Source organism: Vulpes lagopus, chromosome 5 (assembly GCF_018345385.1).
Source record: "Vulpes lagopus strain Blue_001 chromosome 5, ASM1834538v1, whole genome shotgun sequence".
In the NCBI taxonomy this organism is placed as follows: domain Eukaryota; kingdom Metazoa; phylum Chordata; class Mammalia; order Carnivora; family Canidae; genus Vulpes; species Vulpes lagopus.
The window spans coordinates 66167981-66187162 of NC_054828.1; the positions used below are offsets into that span (position 1 = coordinate 66167981).

The following is a 19182-nucleotide window of genomic DNA, read 5'->3' on the forward strand; positions in this document are numbered from 1 at the left end:
ACTTATCTCTTAGCTATTTAGTTTTTTTCCACATAAATTGGTATCTTATGATCTCTTACCTAAATCATTATGGAGTGGACCCTAACCAATTAACCTTGGAAAAATTACACTTCCAAGATTACCATCTGTTCATTATTAAACAACTCTTGGGTTGATCAAGATCCAATTCATACATACTCACTGGTCTCATGTTATCTTTCTGTGCACAAGTCTAATATTCTTCACAACTCATAGCTGTTATGTCTTTTTCCTTTTGTTTATGAAATAATCAAGACAAACAGGAATTAAAAGTGTAATTTTACCTGTTGATAGATGCCAACTTGAACAGATTTTTTTGGATTATCTGTGGAACTTTCGAGCCTAGTCACTATTCCTTGAAGTGGTATGTGAAGAAAATGCCAAGGGAGAGAGGTAGAGCAGACTCTCAATTACCTAAAGAAATGAAAAACACCAAAGGTTACATGTATAATTGAGTTCCATAAGCTTCAGTAGAGCTGCTAGTTTTTATTCATCCCAGGATATTGTGACCATATTTTAATAATTAGCAAAATTTCTTTGTCAATCCATTGATAGAACTCTTAATGTATGAACAAAATGATCAAACATATATGCATGAGAAAAAAATTATAAGTATAAAATGAAGAAATAGGTTTTTAAAAAAAAATAACATTAGATTGCATATCTACCATTATGAGAAGGAAATTTATTGGCATTCACTTGCTGGCATTCAATTTCCTATACTCATTTAGATAATTTACTCTAAAATTCATTTAAAGATATTATCCATTGACAATGGAAACAAAGTTTAAAAGAGAATTATTGGAAATATTATCAGTAACATATATGTCTCACAATTAGATTGATCATGAAAAGGACTAAAAGTATTTTAGGGATCCTCTGATTTAGAATCAAAACTTCCTAATCAGATCTGGGTGACAGACCAATAGGCTAAAATTCCATAATACATCAAATACTTTTATTTCAACGTAATCTTGTGCTGAATATATAGAAGCTAGTACTCAGAGTTTAATTTGTTGAGGTTGGACATTCCTTTGCCCAAATTAAAGTTGACAAAAAGTCAACTCTTTGAATTAAATAACCAGTTGCCTGCTTCGCGTGCAGGGCCATGTTTCCTAAAGTGTGGAAGGAGAGCAACAGAGCCACCAGGCCAAATGAGATTTGTATGAGAGGATGAGGAAAGCCTATGATCCAGCTGCCAAGTCAGTGAGAAACTGAGGGTGGGGACTAGAATGAAGATTAGTCAGGGAACTATAAAGTCATGAATAAAATCTGAGAAATGGAGAAGGCTGAATTAAAGTTTTTTTAAAAATATTTTATTCATTTATTTTAGAGAGAGAGAGAGTATGAGCAGGGGGGTGGGCAAAGGGAGAAAATCTCAAGCAGACTCTCTGCTGAGTGCAGAGCCTGCCTCAGGGCTCCATCCCAGGACCCTGAGATCAACTGTCAGACATTTAACCAACTGAGCTGCCCAGGTGCCCCTGAAATTAAAGTTTTAACTTCTGCTCGGAATAAAGAGTTTACGTTAAAAGGTCTGGGGTAACAGCGTGAGAAGAAACATCTATTCTGGTCTTACCAGGAGCCTTGGTAACTTCAGAGTTGGCAGCCCCATCTTACTACCAGCCCACTCAAATGCAGAAAACCCTTTTCATATTTTGAAGAAATACATTTCTGTCAGTTTCCTCTGGCAGAGACAGCTGCCCTGAGCTCAGGGCAAAGCCTCAGAGGAAAGCCTGAGGCATTTCTGAAAATTGGGCTCTGACCTTTCAGTCTATGCTTAATTATCATCATGCTTTATGGAGGTCAGCATGGAGGCCACAACAAGAGATCTTGACAAGTCCACATTCTAAATGCTTGCTCTCCGACATTTCTACAAACCTTTCAGTGCTTTAACCTAACTGCTAGCCTATTTTCTTACAGAAAGATCAACCCATATCCATGGCTTTTTTCAACAAATTGGCAAAAGATCCAGGAAGCTATAACTTCCTGTTTGGTAGTTATATTAATCTATTTTACATCCTCTTCTCTACGTCTATTAAAGTATCCTGTTTTAATACATGCTTATGCAAATATATTCATATGATCCATATATTGGTCTTTAGCTTTAAAAATGAAAAGCAGTCCTTTAGAATTATGTGTCACACTAAAAAAACAGGAGATCAACAATCTTTTTTTTAAAAGATTTTTATTTGAGAGAGAGAGAGAGAGAGAGAACATGAATGGGGGAGGGGGAGCAAGACGGAGAGGGAGAAGCAGCCTCTCCAATGAGCAAGGAGCCCAACATGGTGCTCAATCCCCAAGATCATGACCTGAGCTGAAGGCAGATGTTTAGAAAACTGAGCCACCCAGGCACGCCGAGATCAACAATTCCTCAGAATATGGGAAGACTTTCATTTAATTTGGGAACACAACTATTTTGGAGATTGCGTTCTAAAGTCCAAGGAGGCACAAAGTTTATTCGCCCCTACAAAAGCTGTGTTAATTACTATAGCTAGAAGTTGGACTAGGCTCTCAGCTAATTTGGTCTCTTAGCAGTTAACATATACGCCACTTGTTTCATGATGACTTTTACTTATAACAGGTTGCATGAAAAAAAAATGCTTAACTTTTTTCCAAAAATTCAATTAATTATCATAATCCCATGAATGAAGAAGTAGTTTTTTTAGTCACATTTAGAGATAGGGGCATAAAGAATCAAAGGTACAAAGTGATTTTTCCAAAGTGCAATGTCCAATAAGTGACTAAATTTGTATCAAGACTAGTATTTTTGTTAGGCGTATTGTTACTGATTCTACTTTGACACAGCACCTCAGAGGCTGCTCTTTCTGCTCACAAATATACTTCTTCAGTTTTATTTTCAATGGTGAATTTCCAAATTTATATTCTTGCACATTATCCTTGCCTGTCTTGTCAACTGGAATTCAAATATTTGATGTTTGTAATTCTAAACCTCAACTATCCTTCAAAAAGTCTTTAGAAATTCATCATTATTTCAGCTTATTTACATCTACCCTGTCTATAATGTTTTTGAGTATATAGACTACAATATACCATTGTCATTGACAAAAAGGTGGCTTAATAACTACTAAAAACATTTGTCTACTTCAAGTATTTTTTTTTTAATTTTTATTTATTTATGATAGTCACAGAGAGAGAGAGAGAGAGGCAGAGACACAGGCAGAGGGAGAAGCAGGCTCCATGCACCGGGAGCCCGACGTGGGATTCAATCCCGGGTCTCCAGGATCGCGCCCTGGGCCAAAGGCAGGCGCCAAACCGCTGCGCCACCCAGGGATCCCTCAAGTATTTTTTTTAAAAAACAAATATGTGGTTGGATGTGCTGAAGCCCCAAACCCTGCCTTGCCTTCTAGAGATATGGGTTATCTGAAAGGAAGACGTAGGACAAAGAAACAATAAAACTATCAGTGATGATCAATGGTTAAACTCTAGTGTTACATTTAAAGTCCTTTTTCATTTAGTTGTACAGAATATCAGAATTTCCTTTATATACTTTGTGAATATTTCTTCAACTACCCAAATCTAAATCAGGATGAATCGATTTTATGAACCCTTATCAATAGTCTATGCCATCCAGAAGTCTACGTTTCAAAACACAGTCCAGAAATAATGTACTCAGCAGTCTAAGTCCCAAATTAAATCAATGGATGTTAGGAGGCTATTGACTTCACTATAAATTAATCTAGATAGCCTATAGATAAAGCATGACTTGTTCTTCACATCCTACCTATAAAGTGGCTGTGTTTTCACCTAAAGGAATTACTATGTTCCTTAAAGAATAATGAACTAGTCTTTAAGATTTCTATGTGCTTTTTCTTATACAAAAAGATAGTGTCAAATTAACGTGCAATGTTTAAGTTTACATGACAACTCGCCCAATCCTCCAACAGGAATTAAACTGAACCAATTCTCTTTTCCAACAGGTAATTGAATTAAAATTGGAATCTATTCCAGAGAGGTTCTTTTACTTTTCCAGATGGACCATCTTTTAAATCCTATAGACTGATTTACTTTGACAACTAGACAAGAGACATATCAATAGTGCATGGCCCACAAAATGTCAGTAACACAAAACCTATTTTTAGATGTGAACCACTGCTGTAGTTAAAAGGACTCTGAGAATGCTAATTGATAATAAAAGTCAAATTAACTAAGGATGTTTTGATAATGGACAAATTTTAATTTTTTTTTTTTTTATTTATGATAGTCACACAGAGAGAGAGAGAGAGAGGCAGAGACACAGGCAGAGGGAGAAGCAGGCTCCATGCACCGGGAGCCCGATGTGGGATTCGATCCCGGGTCTCCAGGATTGCGCCCTGGGCCAAAGGCAGGCGCCAAACCGCTGTGCCACCCAGGGATCCCGATAATGGGCAAATTTTAAAAAAATAATACAAGTCAGCACATAATTATTTATAAGGAATTGGAAATGGACATCCCACACCAACCAATTCTTGATTTCTAATACTATGCTTTAAGAATTGTGTAAAAACAGTTGCAGTGGGTGAGTAGTGGCCCTGAATAAGATATGTCCATGTCCTAATCCCTAGAACCTGCAATATATCTTATATGGTTGCAGAAACTGAGTGTTCACATTCCCTCAAAATTCATATGTTGATACCCAATCCCCAGCTCTGATGGTATTTGAAAGTAGGACCTTTAGAAGGCAGTTAGGTCAGTGGGATGAAGCCCTCATAAATAAGATTAGTGCCCTTATAAATCAGGCCCCAGGGAGCAAGGTTGCTCCCCCTGCCAAGTGAAGACACAGTGAAGAATGGCTGTTTGTGCACCAGGAAAGGTTCCTCACCAGACACTGAATCTGCTGGCACCTTGAACTTAGACTTCCCAGCCTCCACAACTGTAAGTAATGAATTTCTGTTATTTATAAGCCACCTAGTGTATGTTATTTTGTTACAGCAACCCTATCAGACTAAGATAAAAAATTGATACTGGGAGTGGGATGCTGTCATAACAAACACCTAAAAACGTGAAAGTGGCTTTGGAACTGGGTAGTGGGGAGAAGCTGGACCAATTTTGGGGTGCACGTGAAAAAAGGCTATTACCATAAATGAATTAAGGGTGATTCTAGTGACAGCCGATTAAGAAAAGAGGAGACTGTAAAGAAAGCCCAAGTCTTCTCCAAGAATATCAGAGTTAATCCTGAACAGAATGTTAGTAGAAATATGGGAGGTAAAGGCGATTCTGATGAGGTCTGATGGAAATCAGGCACATGCTATTATTAGACAATGAGGCAATGGTGACCCTTGCCATAAAGTGGCTAAGAACTGTGTTCATCTTCTAGCTCTACTGTAGGACTTGTGAGTGATGAAATCGGATATTTAGCTGAAGTTATTTCTAAGTGTTGAAGGAGTGGCCTTTTTATAGTAAAATTCCTTTTTATAGTTAAATGCCAGAAGAAAGAAATGATTTAAAGGCAGAACTGTTAATCAGAAAGGAGGCAGAATTTAAGATTTGGAGAACTCTCAGCCTATCCATACTGAAGAGAATGAGAAAGTGTGGTCAGAAGAGAATACTAAAAGTGTGGGCAAAACACTTTGATAAAATTAGACAGCCACCTCAATAGGAGCATGAGCTACTGTTGAAGACAAAGGAAGAGTCTCCTCAAAAACAATTCAGAAATCATCAGGGCAGCCCTTTCCATCGCAGGTCCACAGTACAGAGTGGTTTCAAAGGTGGGGCTGCCCGAAGGTGGTTTCACGTAAGTGAGACCTTGGGACATGCTGCCCAGTGCTACCTCACATCATGGGCTCTGCTCTCTGCACTCCAGAACTGAGCTCGTTGGCTGCCCCTGGTGCAGTTCTAGAGGACACAGGAGGTAAACTTTGGTGGTTTCCATACTCCTCTACCATCTTTGTCAGTGTGCAGAATGCAAGAGCCATGGGAGCATGGCTGCCTCCACCTAGATTCCAGAAGATGCCTGAAAGAGTCGCAGCATCAGGATCCTAGTAAGGAGAGTCATGGATATAGAACGCCATCCTACTGGGGCAGAGCCCAGGCGAAATACTACTACAGGGATAGGGCTACGACAGGGAGCCCTAGTGAGGGTGATGTACAAAGGAGCCCTGGGCAACGGGCTGTGTGCGGGAACAGAGAGTGTTCACTCTGACCTGTGAGAGCGGCAAAAATGAGATCATAGCTTCAGTGGGTCCAGAAGGCAGAGAATCTAGTGAAAAAAAGATTATTCTTGATCCTTAAGATTTAATGTTGTTTGCTCTGAAGACTTAATACTGGGTTTTGGATTTACTTGGAATCCCTTCTTTCTTTTTTCCAATTTTTCCCTTTTGGAATGGGAATATCTATCCTACATCTGTCTCGCCATTATATTTTGGAAGATTTCACAGGTTCATTGCTGGAGAAGATTTGCCTCCGGATGATTCATACCTTGAGTCACACCTATATTTGATGTTAATATTTAGATGAGACAGTAGACTTTTGAGTCTATGCTATATCCTCCCCAAATTCACCTAACCTAATCCCAATATGATATTTGGAGATGCGGCCTGTTGGAGGTAATTAGGTCATGAGTGAGATCAATGTCCTTATGAAAGAGGCCCATGAGATTTCTTTCACCCTTTCTGCCATGAGAGGGCACAAAAAGACGGCCATTTATGAATCGGGATGCTGGTTCTCACCAGACACAGAATCTGCCGGCACCTTAATCTTGGGCTTCCCAACCTCCAGAAAGCGACACAGCCTATGGTATTTTGCTACAGCAGCCCCAACAGACTAAGGCTTCTAGCAAAATATGTGACTGAGTTAAGGATCTTGAAAGAGGAGCTTGATCCTAAACTATCCAGGTGGTCCCTAAAGGCAATCACAGGTAGTTTATGAGAGAGAGGAAAAGAGGGTTTAAAGACAGACACACACAACCTACAGAATGGGAGAAGATTTTTGCAAATGGCACATCAGATAAAAGGTTAGTATCCAAGATCTATAAAGAACTTATTAAACTCAACACCAAAGAAACAAACAATCCAATCATGAAATGGGCAAAAGACATGAACAGAAATCTCACAGAGGAAGACACAGACATGGCCAACAAGCACATGAGAAAATGCTCCGCATCACTTGCCATCAGGGAAATACAAATCAAAACCACAATGAGATCCCACCTCACACCAGTGAGAATGGGGAAAATTAACAAGGCAGGAAACAACACATGTTGGAGAGGATGTGGAGAAAGGGGAACCCTCCTGCACTGTTGCTGGGAATGTGAACTGGTGCAGCCACTCTGGAAAACTGTGTGGAGGTTCCTCAAAGAGTTAAAAATAGATCTGCCCTATGACCCAGCAATTGCACTGCTGGGGATTTACCCCAAAGATGCAGATGCAGTGAAATGCCAGGACACCTGCCCCCCGATGTCTATAGCAGCAATGTCCACAATAGCCAAACTGTGGAAGGAGCCTCGGTGTCCATCGAAAGATGGTGGATAAAGCAGCTGTGGTCTATGTATACAATGGAATATTCCTCAGCCATCAGAAGAGACGAATACCCACCATTTGCTTCAATGTGGATGGAACTGGAGGGGATTATGCTGAGTGAAATAAGTCAATCAGAGAAGGACAAACATCATATGGTCTCATTCATTTGGGGAATATAAAAATTAGTGAAAGGGAATAAAAGGGAAAGGAGAGAAAATGAGTGAAAATATCAGTGAGGGTGACAAAACATGAGAGATTTCTAACTCTGGGAAACAAACAAGGGGTGGTGGAAGGGGAAGTGGGCGGGGGGTGGTTGGGGTGACTGGGTGACAGGCACTGAGGGGAGCACTTGGCAGGATGAGCACTGGATGTTATGCTATATGTTGGCAAACTGAACTCCAATAAAAAAAAAAATTTAAAAACATGAAAGAAAATAAAGACAGATGCACAAAAAAAACACAGAGAGGAGGCACAGATATGAAAATGGAAGCCATGCGTCCACAAGCCAGTCTTCTACATACATGTGAGAAGCTGTTAGTAGCTGGTGACTTTGGAAAAGGGTGATGTGTAATTCATGTATTTTTGAAAATGTTTAAATATTATATAATGAGTGTATCTTAGCTTTCTATTAATCTTTACAAAAACCGCCAAACACAAAACTTTAGTATGCAAATATATATTTCCTTATATATTAATTTGGTTGTGAGTTGTAGCAGATGGTTCTGTTTGTGTTACATATAGACTGTTCATGTCCTTTTGTTTCTAATGCTTTTTTCCTGTTAGCCAAATTTTAACCATACTACAGTAAAAAGAAATTGGCCTCTGTTTATGGATCTTACCTAGTAATTCTCATGGTGTGGCTCCTGGTTGAATAGCATATGCATTACATAGTAACTTGTTAGACAACTAAATTCTAAAGCACTAACTCAGATCTGCTGGATGAAAACTTTGTGAGTGAGACCCAGCAAGCTACATTCAGTAAATCCCTCGGGTGATTTTGAATGTTTGAAAATTGCTGGTCAGACTCTTTCTCTAACACACCTGCAAGAGTTGGTTGTAATTATTGTAGTGAACTATCTGTAGTTCTTGAGCCATCATGATGTCCCGCCACTGTACAGCACATTTGCTATTTATTCCACTATTTCACCACTATCTTCCTCTATCTGACTAACTCCTGTCTATAATTTAAGGTATAGATAGATATCAGCTCCCTTATCTGTGTCTGACTATAATCCCAATCCTAACTCCCTGTGCATAATATTCCAAAATATGTATGTCACATAACATATATATCACAGTTCCTTGGCACCATCCCCTATTCTCCAGGATAAACTCTATCTTATTTGATTTTATTCTCAGAACTTGGTAGGTGTTCAATAAATATCCTCAAAGGTGAAAGAGAAATGAGTGTCTTGGAAATAAGAATTTTTATTGCTTATGAATTAGCATACAGCTGTGCCATACAGAAAAAAAAAGAAGTTAAACACCCTTGTGTTTGAAGTCAAAACTCTCTGAATGCAAACCTCTATCCCACTACATTCAAGATGTATTTAATTTCTTAGTTTCCGCTACTGTAAAATGAGAATTTTAACAGTGACTATCGAACAAATGTGGTGATCAATTAAACATTCGATAAAGCTCTAGTAATTATTAGAATTATTTATCTAATAGCACTAACAGTATGCAATCTAGTGTGTTTAGATAAGAGGAATCAGCCCAAACTTGTAAATATATTTTCATGTCTAGAGAAAAACTTACCTATTTAGTATTTTAATAGTATTTTACCTATTAGCATGTGTAGTCTTCTCTTCCATCCTAGAGCCATAAAATACGTATGGCTCTGTAGGTAAGGACGATGGCAATAGATCAGTGTGGTTTTACTCTCTACACCCTTTCCCTCAACAGATTTTAAAGCCATAGAATCCTTTCTAGAAACAAAGTCTTATTCAGAATCCTAGTACCCAAACCCGCTACTCTGGTTTACTAGGGGGGAAGAGTGGGTAGTCAGTCATAAAGATCCTCCATCGCTATTATAATTCCCTGACTCCTTCCATGAAATGGTCCCTAAGATTCCTCTTAAGATGTTTAGAATTCCTTGGAGCACAGCTGGAAAGGCATTCATATTATCTTTCTCACCTTTCACATTCAGTGACATTCTCTGGTCAACCTGGAATAAATGTAATTATAGCTTTCATTTTGCATTTCCATTTCATCTTCAACGATTTTCTGGTGTTTCTTTCTTTGCTCAATTTGAAAAGAAGGTAGTTAACTGGCATTAGGGAAGGGGTGTTTAAAAAAATTGCTGGATTTTTCAAGGAAGATTACAGGGCCAGAGAATATCTTTCTTACTTTTCTATTAAGAAGCCCATTTTTTAAAAAATCAAGTAAAGAAAAAAATCCATTAAGATCTCCTGATACCAACTATGAGATTCAAAAATATGCTAAAATCCCCTAGAAGTGTCTTTAAAATACAATACCACTGGGGGCAGGATAAAGAAATAGTACCAAAGCAAGGTGAATCAACCTTAAGGCCAGAGGCATGAAGTAACAGGGTCTTCCAATTCACCGAGATAAGCTCCCCTGGTCTACTGATTCCTCTGCCCACCAGGTGGCTGAAAGTCCCTAAGAAACATTGCTCTTTTTAGTATCCTGAACATATCTGTGTCCATCTATGACATACATCTTTGTTACCCAATGTCTTATCAGCATAGTCTGATGATGCTATAAGCCCTGCCCCCTGTCTCCCTTGAGTAATCACATTTAGAGCATGGGGAAACGAAAGACAACATAATGCCCAAACTTGGGAAGTGGATGAACGTATTACTGTCATTCAGTTGATAGACTGTTAGACTGTTATACATACATTAAATGATAATTATGAAAATTGTGTACTAACATGAGAAATATTTATGATATAACGTTCAGTGAAAATACGGTGATATGTATGTGTATGATAGTAAAATTCAAAATATCTGACAAAAGAGATGCATTAAAAGAAAAAAAAACACAGACAGGTGCCTGAGTGGTTCAGAAAGTTAAGCATCTGACTCTTGGTTACAGTTCAGGTTTTGGTCTCAGAGTCGTGAGTCCAAGCCCTCGTTGGGCTCCATGCTGGCCATGGAGCCTACTAAAAAAAAAATACAAAGAAAAAAAAAAACATAGGTCATAGTCTTAAGGTGAAGTTTGTAGGAAAAAAAAAAATATATATATATATATATATATTTTAATTATACTAATTTGAAGTAACTATTATTATAATATCTTAATATATAAAATATGTTAGCTTAATCTTATACATTTAATTATTTGCCCTAATTTTGAGGTTTATGTCTGCTTTAAAAAACAGGCTAATTTTAACTCATCTACAACCAATCCAAATATGATTATAGTAAGTAATACAGTGAAATTACAAGCTATATTTTTAAAGATCTTACCTCCATTTTTGTGTCCTTTTATCTTATTTTATATTGTTTTGTTTTTAGTTATACCTAAGTGAAATTAGGAAGCTTTTCTATAACTTGTAAAGAAGATACCCAGAGATGGTCTCCATGCATTGATTTAGATATGAATTACATTTGCTGATTACCAATTACCCATATAAATAACATTTACTGCTACCTCTTAAGTCACTGATTAAGACACCTGACACTTTGACATGTATTTTTTCTATTCTGTTTAGGAGCTATAGTCTCCATTTTGCAGATAATGAAATTGGAAATTCAATACTGTTGAGTGTCTGGTTTTGAGTCTATCTGCAGCATTGGTTTCACCCTAGGACCAGGCTCTCATAGACTTAAGGACTGTACACTTCCTACTGTCTTGGTGTTACTCTGCAATCAGGAACTACTGGCAGTGTTCATATCACTGCTCTTTCTCCCCCCTGCTATATTTGACCTGTTTCAATCCTTACGTTGCTTATAGTCACTTGCCTAGGTTCAGCTTGCCCATTTCAGCTATGTACTTCCCCACAGAGACTTCAGGAGACATTCAATTGGTTGATAATTGCCAAAATAGGAAGAGGAAACAATAGCTAGATCCCACAGAAAATTACCATCCAGTGGATTTAGAAAAATAGTATCAGTAGTCAGGATTATAAAATTTAGAAAGGAAGGGCTGTGGAACTCTCAGGAACCTATAAAGGTCAGATGCTTCTTCTACTATATATTTATGAATGAATTCAATTGACAATTTTATTTTTTATGCATAATTTTCTGTCCTGGTCTACCCATCTTTGCTATGCTTCTCTGCAGACAAAATATATTCCCTTCCCACTAACTTAGGACATGCTTTGTCAATGGGATATAAATCAATCAAGTTTGGACCAAATCTGAGTCACCTTAAAATATATTTGAATGTTTTGACTCTATACCTATAATCCTTACATTTTAATATGAAAACAGATCCCTAGATCCCTGAAAATGAGAATATGTTTTGAAGGTCACCCAAGAGCCAACTAGAGCTATAATTGACCCATATATCCAAGTAGTATGAATAAAAAATGATGTCTATTGTAAGCCTTAAGATATTAGAGCTGTTTGATAGAACAACAAAATCTGAGGTGGTGTATGTAAAACAAAATCCTAAAATGTGTGGTATTGGCTTCAGGGATGGACAGATGGTCAAGAGGACTCTTAGAAGAAATTAGAAAAATGACAACTTATGTTAGGCAGGGAGGAAATATTTGATAAAACTATTTGTCTGTGATATCTTGGAAGGTGGAAAATGCACACAAAGCAGTTGGGGTTTTGAGACAAGAGATATGGATAAAGAATGCTGGTAGAAAGAATAGGTTTTAATTAGCAATATTTAAAAGCACTAGAAGAGGCAATGAGGTCTTAAAAGATCTGATCTGCTTGCAAGCAGGGATGAAATGGAAGAAGGGACAGCCCATGTATTAGAGGGACTTGCAGGATTGTAAGACACATTTTCCCCACCTTCAGCCTGATAAAAAGATTCTCAAATGAACACACTGTCTCAGTGCAAAAACTGAATCAAAAAGTCACAAAAGCAAGGAAAGACCTAACCAAGGGTGTAGCCTTAGTACTTTTTTCTTAAAATCTCTTACAGGGTTAAGTCGAACACCAGCAAATTCTTTCAGTTTAAGAAGCAGTTGGGAACAGGGGTGAAGAAATGAATAGTGCAGTCCCTGGAGGTCTAGTAAACTTAAATTGTCTATAATTAAGTGTATTTAGAGAGGCAGATCTCACAAAGAACTCAGAGTGTTCTTATTTACACTAACTAGAATCAAATAATTAAAAAAAATATTTTAAGGGTTATATTTCTAAAATGTACTGAGCCTGTATTTCCATACAGGAATAGTGTCTGTTGGACATGTAAAATGACCAAGTGATTAAAATGACTCATATACTCTGTATCTTGCTTTATGTGACATACAGAGATATAACACTGGAAAATTCAAATACATATATCTCAATAAATGTCACTAAAGTATTGTCACCCTTTGAGCAAGTGACATTCACACTGGCTCTTAATTTCCTTATTTGTAAAAAGACAGCAGGATTAGGCATTCTCTGAGGTCTCTTTCAGCTTCTATTTGATTCTATGATACTAAAATAGTACCATTTTATGGACTTTCTTAGCTTCCGAAATACAGATTTCTTTCCTTCTCTGAAAAAATGCTACTGTCATTCAAAAATAAGTAATGAAGAGATAGACATTATTTGAGCAAGTTTCCCAAGATTCTAAAAACTACGGGCTGAATGAGAAAAGTTCTTTTGAAAGAATCCTCCAAACGAATTCCATTATGTAAGGGGACTGGGCAACATTCTTAAATGCAAGAGGCTCCTAAAGGCCAAGTGTTAGTTCCTGAAATGAGCTGAGAATTTTATTCAGTTTCTATAAAAATTATTACATAAGATCCTCAGAGAGCCTGGTATATGTTTGAATGGTTTCTCATTATCAAGATTAAAATAGTGGAGCATATTTCCATGTTCCCGTAAAGTCGGGACAATTTGGCTCAATGTTGTAAATAAATCACATGAAGATATTTTCCTACGAATGAAAGCAGCACCTTGCACATTAAAAGATCTTCAAAGTGTTTTAAAGAACTATGATATTTCAACTCATACACTATATATTTTTAATTCCCATATTGGCCCAATTTATATATCCTAAAAAATTATAGTCTACAACTACCAAATGGAAATCATGTCATCATATTTTGTTCAGTAAAAATAACATGTTCAATAGAATTTTAAATAGTCGCTAAAGATATCATAAATAATGCATAAGAATCGACTGTTTACAAACACCAAAAGGTATTCCTCTTGTCCAACTTCTATATAAATTATATGATACTGACATCGGTGGGGACCATTAACTGGAGTCATTTCTTACAGGATATCAATAAAACCTCACTGAAAGAGGAGGCAGGGCCGAAAGTGATTACTTTCATCCTGTTTTATGACATTCTCAAGATTCACTATGAAGATCTTCTCTAAGGAAGCCCCACTGGGAAGCTCCACAGAATTCCCAATCTCAAGCCTTCCTATGTAGCATCTGACGTTGTTATGTGATCTGCACTGCACCCTGATAATGAAGTGGGAGCTGACTGGAACAAAAATGAACCCAAAGTTAAATATAACCTCGATGAGAGCTACAGGAGCCGCTGAAAATAAATCAATTGGTTCGATCCTGCTTGTCACTTCTGGAAGGTCACCAGAAAGAAGCATCATCCCCCAATGCAGAGAAAGGAAAACTGGCTCATTCCCTTTCTCCTCCTTACAGTGCTCGTCAAGACTGCGAATCCCACAGAAGCACAGAAACAAGCAGATGCAGTCCTCTGAGGATAGTGACACACTTGCCCCCACACCAAGTTAGAAATAACGAAATTATTAGAACCCTTTTTGTCTTTGCACTTGGCATCTGTTTTTCCTTCCTTAGTTTTCTCCTAAAAGCCTGGAGGATTTCCTCTCTCAGGTTTCGCAGATACCTGGCCAGGGAAGATATAGATAATTCCAAATAATTTATCCCTAATTTAATTTCTCTACATTGTAATCATTGTATTAGTTTGGCTTCCAGCTCACCCTCCTCTCCTAGATCCTGGCATCCAGCCATTCTCTCAGGCCAGAGATTGTCCTGCCTGCCTGGGTTCCATTCTGTTCCAGGCGATTTGCTCCTATTTGTTCTGACTTTGCTGGGCCAGGGAAGAGCTCTCACTTCCTTCACATTTCTTCCTGCTTCAGCAGAGAGCCCTAAGCTTTTTTCCACTTCTTGTTTGCCAGCCCTACACATGCCAATCTGACTGACAGTAGGACAAGGAGCGGGGGTGGGAGCTGCGAGCTGCAATCATTTTTCATGAGATCTTTACAAACCTGGGAAGGGCAAAAAGGGGATTACCAAAAAAAAAGGGGGGGGATTACCTACCTTTTACCACTATTACAAACCTTCTCTTCCTGTTCTGTGTGCAGAACAAAAACACAGCCTTCTTTCATCTCATGATGATTCCTTAACTCATCATTGTTAATGAAGTCTACGCCTTTCTAAGAGATTTGGCTCCAATAATTTTCACACTTTATTTTCAATTTTTAATATATTGTTTTTTTTTTCTGGTTCTTTCCTCTGGCCCATAAAATGTGTTTATCTCCCAAAGCCTAAAAAGAATAGGAAAGCATGACCTCTCCAGTGTTGTTGTTGTTGTTGTTGTTGTTGTTTTTCCCATGCCATGGTTATATTTCTCTCATCTTCACTTCAAAACTTCATGAAAGGGCCATCTTTCTTTATAACTCTACTTTCTCACCACCTACTCATAATTCCTTGCTTCGAACTTTTCACTAGCAAGTTTCACTGAGTTAATTTTCTCTTGAAAATGAGCCATGACTTCCTAATCTCCAAAACCATTGTGGCTCATTTCATATGTTCTATGGTTTTTAACAATATTTCATTGTACTTTGTACTTGAGACTTCACTACTTCACTATATCTCCTTCTATGGCTAGTTTTCCTCTTCATATCCAACATATGTGGGTTCTCATAAAGGGCTATATTGCTGATTCTCTCTTCCCTTTACTTACTCTCCATTATTATCTACCTCTATAATACAGTTACCATTTTTATTGGTAGTGTGTCCCAATTCTCTATCCCTTATAGCATTGCTTTTTCTAAGTTATAATTCTTGTTTTTTTTTTAAGATTTTATCTATTTGACAGAAAGAGAGAGGGGGGGGGAGAGAGTGTGCATGAGCAGGGACAGGGGCAAAGGAAAAGGGAGAAGCAGACTCCCCAGTGAGCAGGGAGCCCAACACAGGGCTCCACCCCAGTACCCTGGGATCTTGACCTGAGTTGAAGGCAGACACTTAACTAACTGAGCCACCCAGGCGCCCCCTAATTTATAATTATTTCTTACTGCTTCCTACACATTTTCAGAAGGATAGCTCACTGAAATGTAAAATTCCCCTACGTCTGTTAATGGTAATTACAGTCAGTTCCTATCCTGAACAAGTCCTTTCTTCTGCATACATAATTTTCTTTAATAGCTCTTGAATGCGGGATCCCTGGGTGGCGCAGCAGTTTGGCGCCTGCCTTTGGCCCAGGGCGCGATCCTGGAGACCCGGGATGGAATCCCACATCGGGCTCCCGGTGCATGGAGCCTGCTTCTCCCTCAGCCTGTGTCTCTGCCTCTCTCTCTCTCTCTCTCTCTCTGTGACTATCATAAATAAATTTAAAAAAATTAAAAAAAAATAGCTCTTGAATGCATCTTTCTTTCCATTTCTCTTTTGACCACCACGGTTCACATCCCTGTTCATCTCACATTATCCCCTAATGGACTGTCTCATCTTCAGTATCCTATGCTTGCCTCCCATACCTCTCCAAACAGCCAGCCTCACCGCACCCAGTAGGACTAATCTCCGAACAGTATCTTCAGATTGGGTTACTCTATCACTCAGACTTCAATGGCACTGCAGAGTCTTAAATTCAAGGCATTGCAAAATTTGTCTTGCTCATTTTTACCATTCTCTGTCTTAAATTGCATAATATTCTATCAGGAAACACCTGTCCCACAGGATGTTTACAGACATTACATGGATATAAATAATCAAGTAGATTTGAAGAATTCTCTGCTGAATGGTGGATTTATTTCACAGTTTCTCAAAGTCTTCACTATGTTAATATGTATTTCAATTTGCTTTAGTTACAGGACACAAAGCTCCCAGACTATTTTTAGTATAGAAAGTGTTTTTTTTCCCCCAGGAAATCTACCATCCCTTCATTTGCCAACCCTCCTACATTGTCACATGAAGAAATAACACCCATCCTTCCGCACAAATAAACGATGCCTTTTAAATAAAATCATGAAAGTCCTTCTAATAATTTATGAGAAAGGAATATCTACCTTCTCTAAACTCTCAAATCTATTTGATTATAGCATACCATATTTTATTTTTGAAAATCTCATGTCTATCTCCCATCCTGGACTGTAAGTATCTTGAGACCATGAACCATGAATAAATCATACTTATAATCTCTAGAGTATCTACCACTGTAACCTCAGATTCAGTAAATAACTTCATTCCAGGATATATAAAACTTGACACTATTTTTATAGTGCTTTGCTTCTTCTAGCCTTTAGAATGAAGAAATTTATGTACTTAGCAATAACATAATAATCTTAACGTGGCGTTTGTTGCTCATACAATCCTAAAATAGACATTGGGGCTAGATTCATTGTCTGCAGATAGTGACAAAATTTACTCAATAGATTTAGTTTACATAGCTAAATTTATTTCAGTAAATGAAGTATACTATTCACACAGCACTAAATGATAATACGTAAATTTTGGTCTCACAGAAAACTTTCTCAAAGCCAGTCAAATTCCACTCAAACTACTTAGAATTTCCACTTTCCCCCATGTCCTTTGGGATCAAACACGTAAAATTCATTACCAAGGACCTTGGGGAATAAAGCTGCAACAAGGGATTTGTGGAGTCTCAGGACTATCTGGCTTTAAGCTGGTCCCTCTAAGTGATGGAAATAAATATACCTTTGAATCTAGCCCTATCTTGAGAGGAGTTCTGATTGACTAAGCCATGTTTTTCAGAGACCTTCAAAAAAATTACCTGAATGCCACTAATGCCACCTGTGCCTAGAGCTGACTCTCTCAAAGGAACTGGTAACAGATTCCCATCCAAATATGAGAATACCATAGGTTGAATCACTATTTGAAATATTGCATTCATTAATACTTGATCTTAAAAGGGGCTGCAAAATGAGGACCACTCTTCATCCCTCTTTCATTCCCCACCATGCTTACACCTTTCTCTAATAAGTATGCATCTCTTGATAAACAGGGAGATTATTACAGCAGCTAATTTGGTTAGGAAAAAATGTTATCAACATTTTTTCTGCAATTTTTGAAGCAGTTCTATTTTTAAGAAAATGTTTGCAATGAGCTTCTAGATTTAAAGGAGAACAGTGGTTTATACAGAGAATTGTTCTGTTACAAGTAAAATGGAGGTTCCAAACTATGCCCAGAGGGCTAGTGAACTGAAGATGACTCTAGGAATCTATTTGCATGCATTGAAAATGTTGTTTCATCGTTGTTGTTCTTCTTTTGTCATCCTATATAACTACAGGCTGAGAGAAGAGTGCAGGGAGGCCTGAGGAGAGTTCATGAGAGAGTAAAATAAAACAGTAGACAAGATGGATAGCATGGTACCCATGCTGTCCAGTCTGCGAATTCTAAAGGATGGAGAGTTTATGGACAGAGGCTAAAGATACTGTTTTCCTCAAAGACCTTGAAGCTTTGTAGACACTGATGATTTAAGATTCAGAAGATAAAGTTTGGTATAGATCTGTATAAGGAGTATTTTTGCCATTACTGCCTGCATCACAGCCTCAGGTCCTAGGTAATCAATTACTTTTGGAGCATCAGAAGATCAGGTCTTTCCATAGGCAATATTTTGTTTTTGTTGCTGCTGTTGTTTACACTGACAGCATTAACAATGGTAAGAAACAGTAGTGGACAGTTCATTTGATCTCTTTCTGACTTCATGTGATTCCCAGAAATATATCTGGTGGAATACTTTTCAGAGGATTCAAGGTCCTGGTAAAAAAGCCAAGCATGAAGAGTCAGAAGAACTAGGATTATTAATATCAAATTGCCTATTCAGTTAATATTCAACAAATATCAATTGAAAGCCTACTATGTACGAAGTGCAGTGGCTATACTGCTGAGCCAAATGAATTCCTACCCATGGACGTATAATTCAGTGGAGGAGAGGGGTCAAAAGAAAGTTATAAATATGAACGAGGTAATTACATATTGATATCTTATACAAAGAAAATAAACAGGGTATTATGATAGAAATTCATCATTCAGGGTTGGGGTAAACAAAAAAAAGATTTTGCAAATAAAGTATCCAGGGAAAGGAAAATGCGGAGGCATTTTTGTTTCACTTACTTCTAAAGAGTTCAGAAGCTGAAGAACCTTCTCTCCCTGACTTCCTCTCAATTCAAAACATAATAGCAATCAAGATAATTCATCCTCAGTCTAAGAGAAATAAGACTAGACATAATCCCTATGAAGTTCAAGTTGTCTTTCAAATCTGGTTAATCACTATCTGGAAAACATTTTATTGGAAAATGTCCCTCATTTTCTGTAACACTGAGCTCCAGGGCTCTTGGAAACTCTAAGGATTAGAGCAGCTTTCCACTTACCCCCTACTTAATTCTTTCTTGGCTATGGTCCCAGA

The 19182-nt window shown here is 37.8% G+C and overlaps 1 protein-coding gene across 8 annotated transcripts in view; it reads right to left on the reverse strand.

The window, feature by feature from the left end:
* The window catches only part of SLC16A7 (solute carrier family 16 member 7), a 180851-nt gene that overhangs the window by 80608 nt on the left and 81061 nt on the right, over positions 1-19182 (reverse strand). For all 8 annotated transcript variants that reach the window (XM_041755826.1, XM_041755825.1, XM_041755827.1 and 5 more), the window contains one exon: positions 303-432. The gene's annotated coding sequence lies outside the window, so the exon portion shown is untranslated. The remainder of the gene's footprint in view (positions 1-302; positions 433-19182) is intronic.